At 37.5% G+C, this 20,328-nt stretch overlaps 1 long non-coding RNA gene across 2 annotated transcripts; it reads left to right on the top strand.

Annotated features, from left to right (window-relative positions):
* The first annotated feature begins 4,521 nt into the window (after window positions 1-4,521).
* LOC146474031 (uncharacterized) lies at window positions 4,522-17,455 on the top strand. 2 transcript variants are annotated; one of them, XR_014866272.1, is made up of 3 exons: window positions 4,522-4,725; window positions 15,903-15,963; window positions 17,071-17,455. It is a non-coding gene; the product is annotated as an uncharacterized LOC146474031 (long non-coding RNA). The 2 variants fall into 2 exon arrangements; XR_014866271.1 differs by lacking the exon at window positions 4,522-4,725 and adding an exon at window positions 12,303-12,546.
* The last annotated feature ends 2,873 nt before the right edge of the window (window positions 17,456-20,328 follow it).

Raw genomic sequence — 20,328 nt, 5'->3', positions numbered from 1 at the left:
AAATCTATTCCTGCCCTAGCACATACATTTTGTCTAACGAGGGATCCCAGTGATAGAATCTATTTTTAGTAATAGTGCAAAGCGCTATTGAGTGTCGAAAGTAATTCTGTTTTTGCTTTGGTTTTGCATTACTACGCTCTATGATTGGTTGATAAAACTGATGCCACTTTCTCAACCAATAAGATGTCAAACCAAAACCAAACATGCCTTGCTCGCACGTGTTTACCCGCGCTTGCATTTGGTGCCGGTTACATGTGCTTGCTTTGAATCCTGATTGGTTCATTGCGCTGTTTGCACCTGTTGTGATAGGCCAGAGTAAATATTTTGGTTTGGGTTGGCTTATTTTTTTTTTTTTTTTTTTTTTTTTATTTAACACGCTTTATTTAAATACGCAAATACACTAATACACTTAGGTTGCTTACACTTATATAAATTACTTACACTTATACAGTATCTGAATTTTACAAAGTACTTTTCTGTTAAATTAAAAGAGAAAAAAAAAAAGACAACTTAGTAATAGAGAAAAAGAAAAGAAGAGACGAAAAAAAAATATTAAGATAACAAAAGAAGTTAAACGAAAAAACTACAAAATCGAGCCTCTGCATTAGCTTACATATGTGAGTTACGAAAAAAAAAATGCATCACCATTACTATGTGAAAAAATTGGTTGCATACAAAATATTGTTAGGTTAATGCGAGACCCAGTAGCTAGAAACAGTACGTGACAGGAGACGAAAAAGAATGTAAAACTATTCACTTCTGGGAATAGAACAAACAACCATTCATTCAGACAAGTATGAAAAGGTCGAAAAAAATAAGAAACATAGATCTGAAGGCCGAAGTTGTTAAAGTTGTTAAAAAGGTTCACAAGATTCACACCTTTAGTGCGACTTTGAGGGCTACGGACTATTGTTTGAGTGAAAATGCAAACTATGGCGTGCAAATTAATGCATTTTGGCCTGGTGAAGTAGTTTTATGTAAATTTTCGCAAAGTCTACACAAGCAAAGACAAAAACTGACCGGAAAAACAAAAATATTTAAGTATATATATGTATATATAGATAGTGATCCGTACGTAAATAAATAATTTATCAACTGACTAGCGAAATTTAAATTATTTGAAAAGAAAAACCATAAGCTAATAATGCTAAGACTAATAAGATTTAGGTAAGCTTGGATGTTAGCTAATCACTGTCATGTTGCCGTGGCAAAAGATAGTCCGGCAGGTTGTCTACTGAGTAGACAGTACTATTGACTGATATATTTTTACCTTTTATGAAAACTTTACCGATGTTCAGTTCCTTGGCTTTCCTATATGCGGCGCGGAGCTTCCCACGTTGCCTTGCTGATTCCGCGGAGAGATCTTTGTCAATGAATACAGATGAGAAGCGAGAACTGTCCACAAGTTTCTTTTTGTTTTCCCAAACCCAATCGCTATCCATTCTTGAGACGAAACGAACTAAAATTGGTCGTGGACGTGCAGGTCGTGATGCCCATTCTCTTGACTCTGTCGAAGCTTCGTTGCTCACAGCACTGTTCGAAGAAGCTGTATTACTTGGATTTCCCGTTCGATGTATTGCATGGAACATGATATTTTCTGGGTCGGCGCCGAGTTCAGATAGAACATCTATTATTTTACTCGAACACTCCACACTGCTCTCTCCAGGATTTTCAGGAATGTTATAGAAACGAAGATTTTCTCGCCTGGAGTAATCTTCCATCTTAATAAGACGATTTTTAAGAGCGCTAATCTCTTCATTTAGTTTGCTATTTTCTCTGGTAGTGGTGTCGCACTGGTCTTGTAAATCTTTGTTCTTCTGTTTAAGTGATTGTACTTCTTCCCACACGGCGTTCAGCGACTTCGTTACTTCGCTTAATTCTAATTTGACTGCCTGGATTTCACTTTTCAGTTCGTCCTTTGATGCTTTAATGTCTGCGTGGATGCTGGACAGCTTTCCCAGGATCATTGTGTCTGTTACTTCATCTTCAGGGGACGAACTTGATCCACGTGCACGTTTCTTTTCTTGCTTTTTAGGCATTCTTTGGTCCAAAGAACTTAATTTGTTGTGAAAACAGCTTCCACGAGTCAATAGGAAGTCATTCAATACTAAACCAGTACAAGTAAAAATCCTCCATGTCACGAAAACGCCATAGTTTGTTGGACAGTTAAAGAAACGTACTAACCGCCATGACAGTCAGCCCCAGCCCTTGGGTTGGCTTATGCAAACGGTAGATTTTCTTGCTCGCTTATCTCAACTGTAAAATGAAACGTTAACGAAACTCGGCGACTAAAAAAACATGTACAATAACAACAAACGGAGCTCAAGCTAGAACATCTCCCAGTTTGTGCGGGATCTTCGAAGCCCGTTACAACTACGGTACATATCATCTAGCTAACTGGAACTCGACGACAGCAGAGAAAAGTCCAAAAGGCTTCGCGGATCAGCACAAGTTTATTCTGACTCAAAATATAACCAATATTTACCAGAATCGCTGTAAGCAAACAAGTCGTGCGACCATGACGTAACCCGTTACCGAGTTAACTGCTTAAAGACTTACTAAAGTTCTTCTGTTTGTTTAAATAACATTTTTTGTGTGTGTAAAAGTACAACGTGGCACACAGCACGTGCTTACCATCTGCGTACGAGATTATGCACGAACCTTGACTCATTCCGACAGCATGTGAAATATTCATGACAAGAGTCTTTCACTTTGCCATCTTAATAATTTATTCAATACATTCTGTTTTGCCGTGAACTTAGTAAAATAGGGAACTTAAGCAACGAAGACGGCAACAGCAACGAAAACGTCACCTGAAAATATATCTCTTTTTCATTGGTGTTACCTCGCGATTATTTCAACTCGCTCAACTTTTACAAAAATGGCGAACTATCCAAAAACCAAATTGGTAGGAGTGGCGTACAAGTTAAAAAAAGAAAACGAAAGATTCATCGCCGTGTGCTCACGTTCTCCACAAAACCTTAAATGTGGTCATTTCACGTTGTTGTTTTGCATAGGACGGCAAAGAAATGTACCAAAATGTAAAACGCACGTGCAGGGCGATTGTTTTTGCTCATTGAACCTATTGTTTTCCGGCTTTGTCGTTGCCGTCGCCGTGGTCACTATTTCACTATTTGTTTATTTATTTTTTATTTATTGATTGATTTCATATTGCTTGCGTGATTGTTATTTCAATTGAGGCTTATGCAAACGGTAGATTTTCTTGCTCGCTTATCTCAACTGTAAAATGAAACGTTAACGAAACTCGGCGACTAAAAAAACATGTACAATAACAACAAAAGGAGCTCAAGCTAGAACATCTCCCAGTTTGTGCGGGATCTTCGAAGCCCGTTACAACTACGGTACATGTGATCTAGCGAACTGGAACTCGACGACAGCAGAGAAAAGTCCAAAAGGCTTCGCGGATCAGCACAAGTTTATTCTGACTCAAAATATTACCAATATTTACCAGAATCGCTCTAAGCCGCTGAACAAGTCATGCGACCATTACGTAACCCGTTACCGAGTTTTAAACTGCTTAAAGAATTATTGAAGTTTATCTGTTTGTTTAAATAACATTTTTTTGTGCAAAAGTACGACATGGCATACAGCACGTGCTCACCATCTGCGTACGAGATTATGCACGAACGTTGACTCATTCCGACAGCATGTGAAATATTCATAACAAGAGTTTTTTCCTTTGCGATCTTAATAATTTTTTCAAAACATTCTGTTTCGCCGTGAACTTAGTAATGACGCGTGTTATCGAACCCTTTTGAGATAAATTAAGAACTTATTATCAGTTAGTTTTCAATAGTACACTTTTTTTTATAGGAACCTTTTCAATATGAACGATGACGCTGAGATTAACTAAAATTTAAAAACATACTAGGACCATTACCAAGGCTGAAAGTCAGTTAAGAACATTTTTATTTTGACCATTTTTTTTTAATGTACAGTAGAAATACTTTTTGACTAGTCCCTTAAATAAGCTTTATAAATATAGCTTTCCTATTTTTATACGATTAGTTGGTAGAAGATATGATATTTGAAAGATTCGGTTTCAAGTTGAAAACATAAGCATATTTTCACAAGAGCGGAACTCGCATCAAACTCGCTTGCCTTTATCAAAGAAAATAAAACTTTCAATTAAAGTAACTCAGAACTTTCTCTAGGCACTTTTATTAACTGTTGTTAAAATACCAAAATAAGCAATCAAATCTCTGGAACGAAAACACTTATAAACTACTAAACATTCGTGAAGCATTCTCAGTGACAAAATCAATTTTTAGTAATAGTGCAAAGCGCTATTGAGTGTCCAAAGAAATTGCGTTTTTGCTTTGGTTTTGCATTACTTCGCCGTCATTGGTTGATAAAAACTCACACCACTTTCTCAACCAATAAGATGTAAAACTAAAACCAATAGTGCCTTGCTTGCACGTGTTTTACCGCGCTTGGCGCCGGTTATATGTATTTGCTTTGAATTCTGATTGGTTCATTTCGCTGTTTCCACTTGTGATTTGCCCGAGTAACTACTTTCTTATTGGTTTTACGACATTCGATTGGAAACCGCTCTATAACATTAAAAACATCTATTCTGCTGGCAAACTTTCACTTTAACCCTTGCTCGTCCAAAGTGCGGATCAAGATCCTACGAGTACTTTGAACATCGTCTCTTACCATACCCAAGTTATCGTTTTGCGTAAAATGGCTGCAGCAGGGGAGGTCACCATTTGATTTCACAGCCTTAGAGTCTCGCGAAGAAACGCAAGAGAAAACTTTCATTCACCTCTCGCTATTTCACTATTTGTTTATTTATTTATTTATTTATTTATTTATTTATTTATTTTTATCTATTTTTTATTTACTTATCGATTTCATATTCCTTGCGTGATTGTTATTTCAATTGAGGCTTATGCAAACGGTAAATTTCCTTGCTCGCTTATCTCAACTGTAAAATAAAACCTTAACGAAACTCGGCGACTAAAAAAACATGTACAATAACAACAAACGGAGCTCAAGCTAGAACATCTCACAGCTTGTGCGGGATCTTCGAAACCCGTTATAACTACGATACATGTGATCTAGCTAACTGGAACTCGACGACAGCAGAGAAAAGTCCAAAAGGCTTTGCGGAGCAGCACAAGTTTATTCTGACTCAAAATATAACCAATATTTACCAGAATCGCTGTAAGCAAACAAGTCATGCGGCCATGACGTAACCCGTTACCGAGTTAACTCCTTAAAGACTTAATGAAGTTCTTCTGTTTGTTTAAATAACATTTTTTGTGTAAAAAAAAAAGACAACGTGGCACACAGCACGTGCTCATCATCTGCGTACGAGATTATGCACGAACCTTGACTCATTCCGACAGCATGTGAAATATTCATGACAAGAGTTTTTTCCTTTGCGATCTTAATAATTTATTCAATACATTCTGTTTCGCCGTGAACTTAGTAATGACGTGTTTTATCGAACCCTTTCGAGATAATTAAGAACTTATCATCAGTTAGTTTTCATTAGTACCCTTTTTTTATAGGAACCTTTTCGATATGAACGATGACGCCGAGATTAACTAAAATTTATGAACATACTAGGAACATTACGAAGGCTGAGAGACAGTTAAGAACATTTTATTTTGACCAATTTTTTTTAAATGAACAGTATAACTACAGATAAAGTAATGCATGTAAAACTTAAGTCTATACAGTTCAATTAACCCAAATGATAGATGCTAGGTCTTGGTCACGGCCGCATAGCGCATACATTTATTGGAAAACTATCACAGTTAACTTAAGAACATCTTGAAAACTTTTCAGGTTCAAATTGCCAAACACAAAAAAACGTCAACCTCAGCCCCCAAATTAGACGTTTTTTGCATTACTACGCTGTCATTGGTTGATAAAAACTCACAACACTTTCTCAACCAATAAGATGCAAAACTAAAACCAGTTGTGCCTTCCTCGCACGTGTTTTACCGCGCTTGGCGCAGGTCACATGCAGTACTTGCTTTAAATTCTGATTGGTTGATTTCGCTGTTTCCACCAGTCTTGTGATTTGCCAGAGTAACTACTTTCTTATTGGTTTTACGACATTCGATTGGAAAGCGCTCTATAACACTATAAACATCTATTCTGCTGGCAAACTTTCACTTTAACCCTTGCTCGTCCAAAGTGCGGATCAAGATCCTACGAGTAGTTTGAACATCGTCTCTTACCATACCCAAGTTATCGTTTTGCGTAAAATGGCTGCAGCAGGGGAGGTAGGTCATTGATTTCACAGCCTTAGAGTCTCGCGAAAAAATGCAAGAGAAAACTTTTGTTCACCTCTCGCTATTTCACTATTTATTTTTTTTTTATATATATTTATTGATTTCATATTGCTTGCGTGATTGTTATTTCAATTGAGGCTTCTGCAGACGGTAGATTTTCTCGCTCGCTTATCTCAACTGTAAAATGAAACGTTAACGAAACTCGGCGACTAAAAAAACATGTACAATGACAACAAAAGGAGCTCAAGCTAGAACATCTCACAGTTTGTGCGGGATCTTCGAAGCCCGTTACAACTACGGTACATGTGATCTAGCTAACTGGAACTCGACGACAGCAGAGAAAAGTCCAAAAAGATTTGCGGATCTGCACAAGTTTATTCTGACACAAAATATAACCAATATTTACCAGAATCGCTGTAAGCAAACAAGTCATGCTACCATTACGTAACCTGTTACCGAGTTAACTGCCTAAAGAATTAATGAAGTTCTTCTGTTCGTTTAAATAACATTTTTTTGTGTAAAAGTACAACGTGGCACACAGCACGTGCTTACCATCTGCGTACGAGATTATGCACGAACCTTGACTCATTCCGACAGCATGTGAAATATTCATGACAAGAGTTTTTTCCTTTGCGATCTTAATAATTTATTCAATACATTCTGTTTCGTCGTGAACTTAGTAATGACGCTTGTTTTCGAACCCTTTTGAGATAAATTAAGAACTTATCATCAGTTAGTTTTCAATAGTACACTTTTTTTGTAGGAACCTTTTCAATATGAACGATGACGCTGAGATTAACTAAAATTTAAAAACATACTAAGAACATTACCAAGGCTTAGAGTCAGTTAAGAACATTTTATTTTGACCAATGTTTTTTAAATGAACAGTATAAATACAGATAAAGTAATACGTGTAAAAGTTAAGTCTATACAGTCCAATTAACCCAAATGATAGATACCAGGTCTTGGTCACGGCTGCATAGCGCATACATTTATTGAAATACTATCACAGGTAACTTAAGAACATCTTGAGAACTTTTCAGGTTCAAATTTCCAAACACAAAAAAAAACATTCAACCTCAGTAACCAAATAAGACGTTTTTTGCATTACTACGCCGTCATGGGTTGATAAAAACTCACACCACTTTCTCAACAAATAAGATGTAAAACTAAAACCAATCGTGCCTTGCTTGCTCGCACGTGTTTTACCGCCCTTGGCGCCAGTTACATGTACTTGCTTTGAATTCTGATTGGTTGAATTCGCTGTTTCCACTTGTGATTTGCCAGAATAACTACTTTGTTATTGGTTTTACGACACTCGATTGGAAACCGCTCTATAACACTATAAACAGCTTTTTTGCTGGCAAACTTTAACCCTTGCTCTTCCAAAGTGCTGATCAAGATCCTACGACTACTTGGAACATCGTCTCTTACCATACCCAAATTTTCGTTTTGGGTAAAATGGCTGCAGCAGGGGAGGTAGGTCATTGATTTCACAGCCTTAAAGTCTCGCGAAAAAATGCAAGAGAAAACTTTCGTTGCTTGCGTGATTGTTCAGTATTATTTTCAATTAAGGTATATGAAAACGGTAGATTTTCTTTGTCGCTTATCTCAACTGTAAAATGAAACGTTAACGAAACTCGGCGACTAAAAAAACGTGTACAATAACAACAAACGGATCTCAAGCTAGAACATCTCACAGTTTGTGCGGGATCTTCGAAGCCCGTCACAACTACGGTACACGTCATCTAGCTAACTGGAACTCGACGACAGCAGAGAAAAGTCCAAAAGGCTTTGCGGATCAGCACAAGTTTATTCTGACACAAAATATAACCAATATTTACCAGAATCGCTGTAAGCGAACAAGTCATGCGACCATGACGTAACCCGTTACCGAGTTAACTGCTTTAAAAAGACTTACTGAAGTTCTTCTGTTTGTTTAAATAACATTTTTTGTGTAAAAGTACAACGTGGCACACAGCACGTGCTCATCATCTGCGTACGAGATTATGCACGAGACTTGACTCATTCCGACAGCATGTGAAATATTCATGACTAGAGTTTTTTCCTTTGCGATCTTAATAATTTATTCAATACATTCTGTTTCGCCGTGAACTTGGTAATGACGCGTGTTATCGAACCCCGTTTGAGATAAATTAAGAACTGATCATGAGTTAGTTTTCAATAGTACACTTTTCTTAAGGAACCTTTTCAATATGAACGATGACGCTGAGATTAACTAAAATTTAAAAACATACTAGTAACATTACCCAGGCTGAGAGTCAGTTAAGAACATTTTTATTTTGACCAATTTTTTTTAAAAACGAACAGTAGAAATACTTTTTGACTAGTCCCTTAAATAAGCTTTAAAAACATAGGTTTCCTATTTTCATACGATTAATTGGTAGAAGATATGATATTTGAAAGATTCGGTTACAAGTTGAAAACATAAGCATATTTTCACAAGAGCGGAACTCGCATCAAACTCGCTTGCCTTTATCAAAGAAAATAAAACTTTCAGTTAAAGTAACTCAGAACTTTCTCTAAGCACTTTTATTAGCTGTTCTTAGAATACCAAAATAAGCAATCAAATCTCTGAAACGAAAACACTTAGAAACTACTAAACATTCGTGAAGCATTCTCAGTGACAAAATCAATTTTTTATAATACTGCAAAGCTCTATTGAGTGTCGAAAGTAATTGCGTTTTTGCTTTGGTTTTGCATTACTACGCCGTCATTGGTTGATAAAATCTCACACCACTTTCTCAACCAATAACATGTAAAGCTAAAACCAATGACGCCTTGCTTGCACGTGTTTTACTGCGCTTGGCGCCGGTTATATGTATTTGCTTTGAATTCTGATTGGTTCATTTCGCTGTTTCCACTTGTGATTTGCCAGAGTAACTACTTTGTTCTTGGTTTTGCGACACTCGATTGGAAACCGCTCTGTAACACTATAAACATCTATTCTGCTGGCAAACTTTCACTCTAACCCTTGCTCGTCCAAAGTACGGATCAAGATCCTACGAGTACTGGAACATCGTCTCTTACCATACCCAAGTTATCGTTTTGCTTAAAATGGCAGCAGCAAGGGAAGGAAGGTCATTGATTTCACAGCCTTCGAGTCTCGCCAATGAATGCAAGAGAAACCTTTCGTTTACCTCTCGCTATTTCACTATTTGTTTATTTATTTTTTATTTATTTATTGATTTCATATTGCTTGCGTGATTGTTATTTCAATTGAGGCTTATGCAAACGGTAGATTTTGTCGCTCGCTTATCTCAACTGTAAAATGAAACGTTAACGAAACTCGGCGACTAAAAAAACATTAACAATAAAAACAAACGGAGCTAACGTTATAGAACATCTCACAGTTTGTGCGGGATCTTCGAAGCCCGTTACAACTACGGTACATGTCATCTAGCTAACTGGAACTCGACGACAGCAGAGAAAAGTCCAAAAGGCTTTGCGGATCAGCACAAGATTATTCTGACTCAAAATATAACCAATATTTACCAGAATCGCTGTAAGCAAACAAGTCATGCGGCCATAACGTAACCCGTTACCGAGTTAACTGTTTAAAGACTTACTGAAGTTCTTCTGTTTGTTTAAATAACATTTTTTTGTGTAAAAGTACAACGTGGCACACAGCACGTGCTCATCATCTGCGTACAAGATTATGCACGAGACTTAACTCATTCCGACAGCATGTGAAATATTCATGACTAGAGTTTTTTCCTTTGCGATCTTAATAATTTATTCAATACATTCTGTTTCGCCGTGAACTTAGTAATGACGCGTGTTATCGAACCCTTTTGAGATAAATTAAGAACTTATCATCAGTTAGTTTTCAATAATACACTTTTTTTATAGGAACCTTTTCGATATGAACGATGACGCTGAGATAACTAAAATTTATGAACGTACTAGGAACATTACCAAGGCTGAGAGACAGTTACGAACATTTTTATTTTGACTAATTTTTTTTTTATATGAACAGTATAACTACAGAAAAAGTAATACATGTAAAACTTAAGTCATACAGTTCAATTAACCCAAATGATAGATGCCAGGTCTTGGTCACGGCCGCATAGCGCATACATTTATCGGAAAACTATCACAGTTAACTTAAGAACATCTTGAGAACTTTTCAGGTTCAAATTGCCAAACACAGAACAACGTCAACCTCAGCCCCCAAATTAGACGTTTTTTGCATTACTACGCCGTAATTGGTTTATAAAAACTCACACCACTTTCTCAACCAATAAGATGTAAAAACTCAAACCAATTGTGCCTTGCTCGCACGTGTTTTACCGCGCATTAAGCCGGTCACATGCAGTACTTGCTTTGAATTCTGATTGGTTCATTTCGCTGTTTCCACTTGTGATTTACCAGAGTAACTACTTTCTTATTGGTTTTGTGACACTCGATTGGAAACCGCTCTATAACACTATAAACATCTATTCTGCTGGCAAACTTTCACTTTAACCCTTGCTCGTCCAAAGTGCGGTTCAAGATCCTACGAGTACTTGGAACATCGTCTCTTATCATACCAAAGTTATCGTTTTGTGTAAAATGGCTGCAGCAGGAGAGGTAGGTCATTGATTTCACAGCCTTAGAGTCTCGCGAAAAAATGCAAGAGAAAGCTTTCGTTCACCTCTCGCTATTTCACTATTTATTTATTTATTTACTTATTTATTTTATTTTTTTTTTATTTATTGATTTCATATTGCCTACGTGATTGTTATTTCAATTGAGGCTTATGCAAACGGTAGATTTTCTTGCTCGCTTTTCTCAATTGTAAAACGAAACGTTAACGAAACTCGGCAACTAAAAAAACATGTATAATAACAACAAAACGGAGCTCAAGCTAGAACATCTCACAGTTTGTGCGGGATCTTCGAAGCCCGTTACAACTACGGTACATGTCATCTAGCTAACTGGAACTCGACGACAGCAGAGAAAAGTCCAAAAGGCTTTGCGGATCAGCACAAGTTTATTCTGACTCAAACTATAACCAATATTTACCAGAATCGCTGTAAGCAAACAAGTCATGCGGCCATTACGTAACCCGTTACCGAGTTAACTGCTTAAAGACTTACTGAAGTTCTTCCGTTTGTTTAAATAACATTTTTTTGTGTAAAAGTACAACGTGGCACACAGCACGCGCTCATCATCTGCGTACGAGATTATGCACGAGACTTAACTCATTCCGACAGCATGTGAAATATTCATGACTAGAGTTTTTTCCTTTGCGATCTTAATAATTTATTCAATACATTCTGTTTCGCCGTGAACTTAGTAATGACGCGTGTTTTCGAACCCCGTTTGAGAGGAACTTATCATCAGTTAGTTTTCAATAGTACACTTTTTTTAAGGAACCTTTTCAATATGAACGATGACGCTGAGATTAACTAAAATTTAAAAACATACTAAGAACATTACCAAGGCTGAGAGTCAGTTAAGAACATTTTTATTTTGACCAATTTTTTTTTAAATGAACAGTAGAAATACTTTTTGACTAGTCCCTTAAATAAGCTTTAAAAACATAGGTTTCCTTTTTTCATACGATTAGTTGGTAGAAGATATGATATTTGAGCGATTCGGTAACAAGTTGAAGACATAAGCATATTTTCACAAGAGCGGACCTCGCATCAAACTCGCTTGCCTTTACCAAAGAAAATAAGACTTTAAATTAAAGTAACTCAGAACTTTCTCTGAGCACTTTTATTAGCTGCAGTTAAAATACCAAAATAAGCAATCAACTCTCTGAAACGAAAACACTTATAAACTACTAAACATTCGTGAAGCATTCTCAGTGACAAAATCAATTTTTAGAAATAGTGCAAAGCGCTATTGAGTGTCGAAAGTAATTGCGTTTTTGCTTTGGTTTTGCATTACTACGCCGTCATTAGTTGATAAAAACTCAGAACCCCCCTTTCTCAACCAATAAAATGTAAAACTAAAACCAATGGTGCCTTGCTCGCACGTGTTTTACCGCGCTTGGCGCCGTTTACATGTACTTGCTTTGAATTCTGATTGGTTCATTTCGCTGTTTCCACTTGTGATTTACCAGAGTAACTACTTTCTTATTGGTTTTACGACACTCGATTGGAAACCGCTCTATAACACTATAAACATCTATTCTGCTGGCAAACTTTCACTCTAACCCTTGCTCGTCCAAAGTGCCGATCAAGATCCTGCGAGTACTTGGAACATCGTCTCTTACCATACCCAAGTTATCGTTTTGCGTAAAATGGCTGCAGCAGGGGAGGTAGGTCATTGATTTCACAGCCTTAAAGTCTCGCGAAAAAATGCAAGAGAAAACTTTTGTTCACCTCTCGCTATTTCGCTACCTATTTAGTTTCTTTTTACTTATTTATTGATTTCATATTGCTTGTGTTATGGTTATTTCAATTGAGGCTTATGCAAACGGTAGATTTTCTTGCTCGCTTATCTCAAGTGTAAAATGAAACGTTAACGAAATTCGGCGACTAAAAAAAACATGTACAATAACAACAAACGGAGCTCAAGCTAGAACATCTTACAGTTTGTGCAAAAACAAGTCATGCGACCATTACGTAACCTGTTACCGAGTTAACTGCTTAAAGAATTACTGAAGTTCTTCTGTTTGTTTAAATAACATTTTTTGTGTAAAAGTACAACGTGGCACACAGCACGTGCTTACCATCTGCGTACGAGATTATGCATGAACCTTGACTAATTCCGACAGCATGTGAAATATTCATGACAAGACTTTTTTCCTTTGCGATCTTAATAATTTATTCAATACATTCTGTTTCGCCGTGAACTTAGTAATGACGCGTGTTATCGAACCCTTTTGAGATAAATTAAGAACTTATCATCAGTTAGTTTTCAATAGTACACTTTTTTTAAGGAACCTTTTCAATATGAACGATGACGCAGAGATTAACTAAAATTTATGAACATACTAGGAACATTACCAAGGCTGAGAGTCAGTTAAGAACATTTTTATTGTGACCAATTTTTTTTTATATGAACAGAAGAAATACTTTTTGACTAGTCCTTTAAATAAGCTTTAAAAACATAGGTTTCCTATTTTTATACGATTAGTTGGTAGAAGATATGATATTTGAAAGATTCGGTTACAAGTTGAAGACACAAGCATATTTTCACAAGAGCGGACCTCGCACCAAACTCGCTTGCATTTACCAAAGAAAATAAAACTTAAAGTAACTCAATCTTAAGTCTATACAGTCCAATTAACCCAAATAATAGGTACCAGGTCTTGGTCACGACCGCATAGCGCATAGATTTATTGAAATACTATCAAAGGTAACTTAAGAACATCTTAAGAACTTTTTAGGCCCAAATTGCCTAAAACAAAAAGAACGTTTAACCTCAGCCCCTAAATTAGACGTTTTTATAATTATAAAAAAAGAGTATAAAAAGTAGTTACTTTACGCGTACAATTTTTGGAGACGAGAAAAAGTTCTACATGTATTTTGTGTCCAAGCGTCCAAGCTTTGGTCGCAGATGTAGAAGATCAGGACAAACGTCTTCATAAAGAATTAAGATTAGTTTCAAAGTTTAAGTCTTACATTTTTATTCTCTTGAAAGCCAAGATCTTGAAATTACAAAAGCTGCCTTCTGTTACATCACAAAAAAGATCAGGATTTATCGCTAAGAAATACAACCCTTTAACCCGCTTGTAAAAGGACAATCAAGATGTAATTCTGTCAGTTGCCAATATCCTGACACAGTTTCAGCGGAATCGACTCGCAAACGTCAGAAATTTCGCTTTTGAATTTGTTCGTGGCGGGCCCTGCCTGAGTTTAAATGTAATAATTGTTACTTAATAATAACATTCTTTATACAGAGAACTCACATTACGGAAGCTGATATTCAGTGGGGTCTAGTAAATTCAATTTAAGGTGACTCGACCCAGTTATTTTTTGGCGGTACCACCCTACTTTGAAGCTCTCTGGTATCCCCACCTTTGCTTTAATCGTAAGTTTAACACACAGAATGGATAACATATAGATCAATCTACGATATAGCAAAAAAATTTGGCGATTGGAGTAAATGTCACGTGGTTATAGTGCCACGCCCCTTTGAGGTCTGAGTCAAAATTCTGCTGTTGCCGGCTTTTTTTCGTGAGAATCTCTCGGCTACACATAGTGAGCATTAGTGCTTTGCGCTGAACAAAGTTTCAACAAAATCACAAAGACCCAATTCGAGAAATTTAGCGCTTTCCAAATTTAGGTCATAATTTATGTAAAAATGGTAAGCAAACTTTACACGATTATATCTGATAAACTATGAGATTTATTCATTTATTTTGGAGATTTTTTTTGGAGTTTGCTATTGTTTCGAGTCTGTCATGATACAGCATTCTTGTTCAGCACGCGTGCAATGACCACGCTTACCTGACTTCCGAATGCACTCATTGGACATTGAACGCGTGCTGAACAAGAATGCTGTATCATGACCAGACTCGAAACAATGGAAAACTCCCAAAGCACAAACTCAGCCAAAACACTAAAAATCTTCAATGTTTACTCAAGTTTGGGCTTATGGAAGATAATGTCACAGTTTTTCAATGACCATGGAATTCAGAATCCAGGTAGTTAGATAATTAATTGTGGCCCTGAAAAAATTTGAAGGAAAAGAAAACTACGAATTTTTAAGAAAATGCTTTTTTTGTGAGAAGGACTCTGAAACGCTGACAAGCGTCAACAAATAGCTAAAAGTATCATTTCTATATGTTTGCATTGCTCGAAAGCGCGCGGATTTACAAGGCCCTAAAGCTTTTTGCTGATTTGCAAGGACCCATCTGTTATAAAGATCTCCAAAATAAATGAATAAATCTCATAGTTTATTAGATATAATTGTGTAAAGTTTGCTTACCATTTTTACATAAATTATGACCTAAATTTGGAAAGCGCTAAATTTCTCGAATTGGGTCTTTGTGATTTTGTTGAAACTTTGTTCAGCGCAAAGCACTAATGCTCACTATGTGTAGCCGAGAGATTCTCACGAAAAAAAGCCGGCAACAGCAGAATTTTGACTCAGACCTCAAAGGGGCGTGGCACTATAACCACGTGACATTTACTCCAATCGCCAAATTTTTTTGCTATATCGTAGATTGATCTATATGTTATCCATTCTGTGTGTTAAACTTACGATAAAAGCAAAGGTGGGGATACCAGAGAGCTTCAAAGTAGGGTGGTACCGCCAAGAAATAACTGGGTCGAGTCACCTTAAGATTCACGGTCAGTAAGTAAACTCACCTTGAAGGGAACTATATCAGCAATCTATGGCACATACGCACGAGGAAATGTTGACTCTGAGACGAAGCAAACGCTAACTCTATAGTATGTTGGCAAAGAAAAGTTACGCTGACTGGGTTTGATTTCTAAGAAGGTAGATAGTAAAATATTCTTTTTACAATGTAAGAAATTCAAACTATTGAAAAAGACGATGTACAAAGTTCACCTGTGCACATATACAGGACCAGGCTTGAATACATTGACTGAATGTTTTTTCGGTCATAAAATATCGTTTTAAAAGATATTTCTCGCCAACAGTTGATGTTGCTAAAAACCTGCTTAACAATTATTTTTGTTTGATCGCTTTGTGCTCTAGGAAGGAAAAAGACCCCAACTGGAGGAATTCGAAGAAAATCCAAACAAGACTGAGGGCAAAGGTAAAACCTCCAGAATCTGAGGTTAATTTGATGAATTGTTTGTTGTCGATCACTTTTGTAATAAGCCATTTACCCCAGCGAGCAATCCTTAATTCAAGGAATTCAACAGATCGTTTTGACATATGGAAGGGACTGCTGAAGGTTCCACGCTGTGCTGTGGCACAACACATTCCATATAATTTTCAATTGGTGTGCGTTTCTTCCAATCTTACTTTGTGCGATTAAAGCCAAGACACCATCATCATTGTATCATCACATACTTCATCAAGGAGGTGAAATTAAAGTACATTATTTCTCTCGAGATTACAAATCCTTTTCCATCGAACCTGAAGTCTAGTGAATGTTGGATCGAAAAACCGGTTTGGGTATTCGCCAAAAAAAACACACCTTCCGCATCAGTTTTATTTGCCTGACGAGCTATTATGTGAGGAGACTCAGTGGAGAATTTAATAGATGAAACAAACAGCGACGATGGCAACCTGACGTTAATCGCACCGCCATGTAAGAGGAAGAAACGCGTAAATTACGTCGAGTGTGTGTTGCTGCTGCAGTTGTGAGCTTAGAAATGTTCCATAGTCACCTCGATCAGTTAACGGCGTTTCTAGAAGGATTGCTTGCTGTGGCACGTACGTTACAACATCGCCCAAAACATGTGACAACCTCCTATACCACTTTGAAATGAGATCCTCCTAAATTTGTGGGTTTTCGTCCCCATGGCAAAAGAGGAGGTGGTTGTGGTATACGTGAGCTGGAAACACCGCAGGAGCTTAACTTGAAGAAAAGCTCGAATTGTTCCTCTCGAAAATGTCCGCCACCTCTCAATGAAATGGGCATCTCCAGAGAATGTGAAGCTTCTGAAAGAGTTTGTATAAGAGTTCAAACGGGCGGCCACAAGTAGAGCCAGTTTGTTTAGTAGAGTATATAGCCGTTAAGAGACCTTAGGTAAGCCTCCCTGCCAGTTGGGATTTTTAAGAGATTTATCTTCGCTTTGCATGTTTAAAATATAGATTTGATTACAGTGCCTACAAGCATCTAGCGTTAAATCTATAACCATGTATAAAAAACTTTGCTTTACACTACGTTTTTGTTTTTGTTTTTTTTTTTCAGATCCACTGTTAAGTGCACCTAAAGTCACAGAAACTTTGCCTGTTGCTTTTTTAATGCTGGAAAAGATAGAATTGCTGGAGCACCGTTCCCGCACAAAGACCATGTTGGGGGGGATGTAGGACGGTTAAGCTGACTTGCATTTTTTTCAAACTCGCCAACGGATAAATATTAATTTCTTAATGATTTTGAGGCAGTTTTGCTAGTCCAAAGTATCAAGTAAGCCTTTTTTTTATTTCAAATAATTTTAATTTTGTAAATCTAGTCTCTTAGATATATTTCATTTTTCCATATCAGATTTTTATCGAAACAATTTCGTCTGTATTAAGGTGATTTTTGTTATGTCAAGCGATATTTTATGCGCCAAATAAATCAATGTTTCATACAAGTTCTTTCTTTTTTTCGCAATAAAGAGATGAGATTTTGATCAGAACCTGCATGGGAACTGAAGAATCATGATCGGAGAAAGAGGATCGGTGATCTTATTAGCTTTTCCATTAAAAGTGAATTCTAAGCCATTTTAAATTTTGGATTTCATGGATCATCCCGATAAGGAACGGGACGATCAGAAGTTCACCCCCAAACAACGCACCGTAAATGCAGATTTTCGTATTTGTTTCTTTCTGTTTTTATGCATGTGCACGAACGTTTCAGACTGTACGCGGGTGCCCTGAGGGCAGCCCGTGTCTAAAATTGGGCTTGGTATCTTTTTCTTCGTCGTCGTACTTTTTTCTTCATGGTAACATCAAATCTGCACATTTGTTACTCGGGATGTCCGCAGGGCAGACCGTGTAAAGCTTTCGGTCGGGTATCCATTTTTCTTTTCTTCGTTGTAGCTTCAAATCTGCACATTAATTTATTCATTAAACTCTGCTCTCTCCTAGAAGGGATCTATTATTCTGACTGTCTTCAACAAAAGCGGCCCAATCAAAATCCATTATCGGCGCGTATATCACGAAGGAGGGGACCCACTTACCCCTACCTGTTGGACCCCAAAGCAAATCATCATTTGCAAGGTTGTTTTTCAATGGCGGCCTGTATGAATTTGACACTCTGATCTGCCGTTTTCGGAAAGAAAACAAACGTTTTTCAAGCGGAAAATCGAAAGAATAATTTCAAAGTAGTTCTCGACCTGAGTTTAAACGGTGGAAATTGGAGAGTTTACAGCGAAGAAATTACGCTATGACAAACAGATCGAATGCGAAGGAAACCAGACCAGAGGTCACAGTACAGTGATTACTGGTGCGTGACGCTGCAGACTTTGTCGAACTGATGCCTAAGTGCTACTGGTAATCGAGGAAAAAGAAGTTAAAGGTTTGATTGTCAATTTTTACTAAAACATTTTATCTAGGAAAGCTTTGTTTCTGTTTGTAACTGGGTTGTCAGATTGCTAAGTGGGAACCTAACTACCATACAGGGGAAAGCATTTGTTAAGAAGAATACCTCGTGCTTTATACGGACGCTTTGATCCTTTAATTTAGAGACAGAAACCGTTTCTACATTGATTATTTTTCAATACTAAAAGCGACTCAGATCCCCTAATCTGCATCTGTCAGTGTTGCCCAGCGCCATGCGAAATCATGACGTTATCAGAAAATAATTGCCGGTATGATTTCCAGTAACACAACGATAAAATATCACGCAGTCTTTCTGAATAAAACTATTGAATTATTTCCGACGAAGGGAGGATAGTTTTAAAAATCTACCAAGCATACAATGGGGATAAATGAGGCCACATTAAGCATCCCGTGAAAGTGCCATTAGAAGCATCTTGTTTATTCATTAAACTCTACTCTCTCCTAGAAGGGATCTATTGTTCTGTTTGTCTTCAACAAAAACGGCCCAATCAAAATTTGTTATCGGGGCGTATATCACGAAGGAGGGGACCCCCTCATCCCTACCTGTGTGACGTCAAATCATCATTTGACTTATTCATTAAACCTAGATTAAATTCTGCTCTCTCCTTGTGGCGGGCATATTGTTTACAAGTTTTAGACTCTACTAGGCCGTTGGGAAACGCTTGCTTCGCAGGCTACAGGTAGGCCAAGGTTAGAAGAGTGTAAGTTTCTAGTGTTTCTTATCTGAGCACCCAAGCTGAGATAACTGAGAACTTTATTTACCGGAGGTTTCAGTATCACGAGAAAGTGCAAGGCCATACCAAAGTATTCCCACATGGAATGTCCCACAACGGTGTTATCATTACAAAGGATAGTTGACACTACAACTGTACCCGCTGTGTTTTATTTGTTGTTGTTGTTGTTTGTTTTTGTTTTTTGTTTTTCAAAGCATCCATCACTACAGTCAATTCTTTCGCTTGACATTTTGGCTATTCTATTTACTAAATCGAATGACATTAGTTTTCTTGTTTGGGAAGGTTTCGCGACCATTCAGAGATGAGGAAAACACTCGCTTCCAGCTCGTTTTCTAGGGGTAGTTTACTTGTGAAAACTCGCACCGGTGCGAGTTTGATACCGGTATGACCGTGTTTACATGAAGGGAGACTTCATGTCGACCGACGTGATTGTGACGCCATATTGAATTAAATATCGAAGACTGCGCATGCGCTTCCCGTTCCAGACTCCCAGGAGAGTGATTTCATGCTGGAGCGAGCGGCCGTACCGCGTTTACAGGACATCGGAATGACTTTTCGTACCGGTATGAAAATCTCGCTCCGGTACAGTTACCGGGGTGAACTCGGACCGGTATAATTCGCTTCATTGTGAGATTTTGTGCTGATATCATGCATGTTAACGAATACAGAACTGGAATGAACTCGTACTGGAATGAAAGTCGCGCCGGTATCATGTAAACACCCCCTTTCTTACCCCCTAAAGTGCTGACGAAATTGTACATAGATTCTTCTCTCTGTCCAGATGGGACGAGGAAGTGAAAAGACAAACTTCCAAGATGCACTGTTGAAGCCAAGTGGATAAGCAAAACAAAGCGTATTTCGGAAAAATTCAGAAAGCCTTAAACATCTGATCACGTACATTTATTCACAAGAACGAGACCGCAACATTTTGACATCATTTCGCCCTGTTGTGCAGTAATGGGTGATCTCAGCGAGATAAACTTTAAAATTAAGCAAACGTTTCAAAAACACCACTTGTGCACGACTGTTTACGAAAGTTACCAAAACTACAAATAGAGCAGCCTGCGTTTTGACTTTTTCAAAGTATGACGCGAATGCTGATCATACAAACTCATCTACCTCGCTAGCAGCAAATTCAAAGAGCTACGTATTTTACAAAGTCTCTACAC

The sequence above is a fragment of the Pavona decussata genome, unplaced genomic scaffold (genome assembly GCF_977016875.1).
Source record: "Pavona decussata unplaced genomic scaffold, jaPavDecu1.1 SCAFFOLD_92, whole genome shotgun sequence".
NCBI lineage: Eukaryota > Metazoa > Cnidaria > Anthozoa > Scleractinia > Agariciidae > Pavona > Pavona decussata.
Note: the sequence above shows the minus strand (reverse complement) of the source record. Positions and strands in the feature narration are given on the sequence as shown.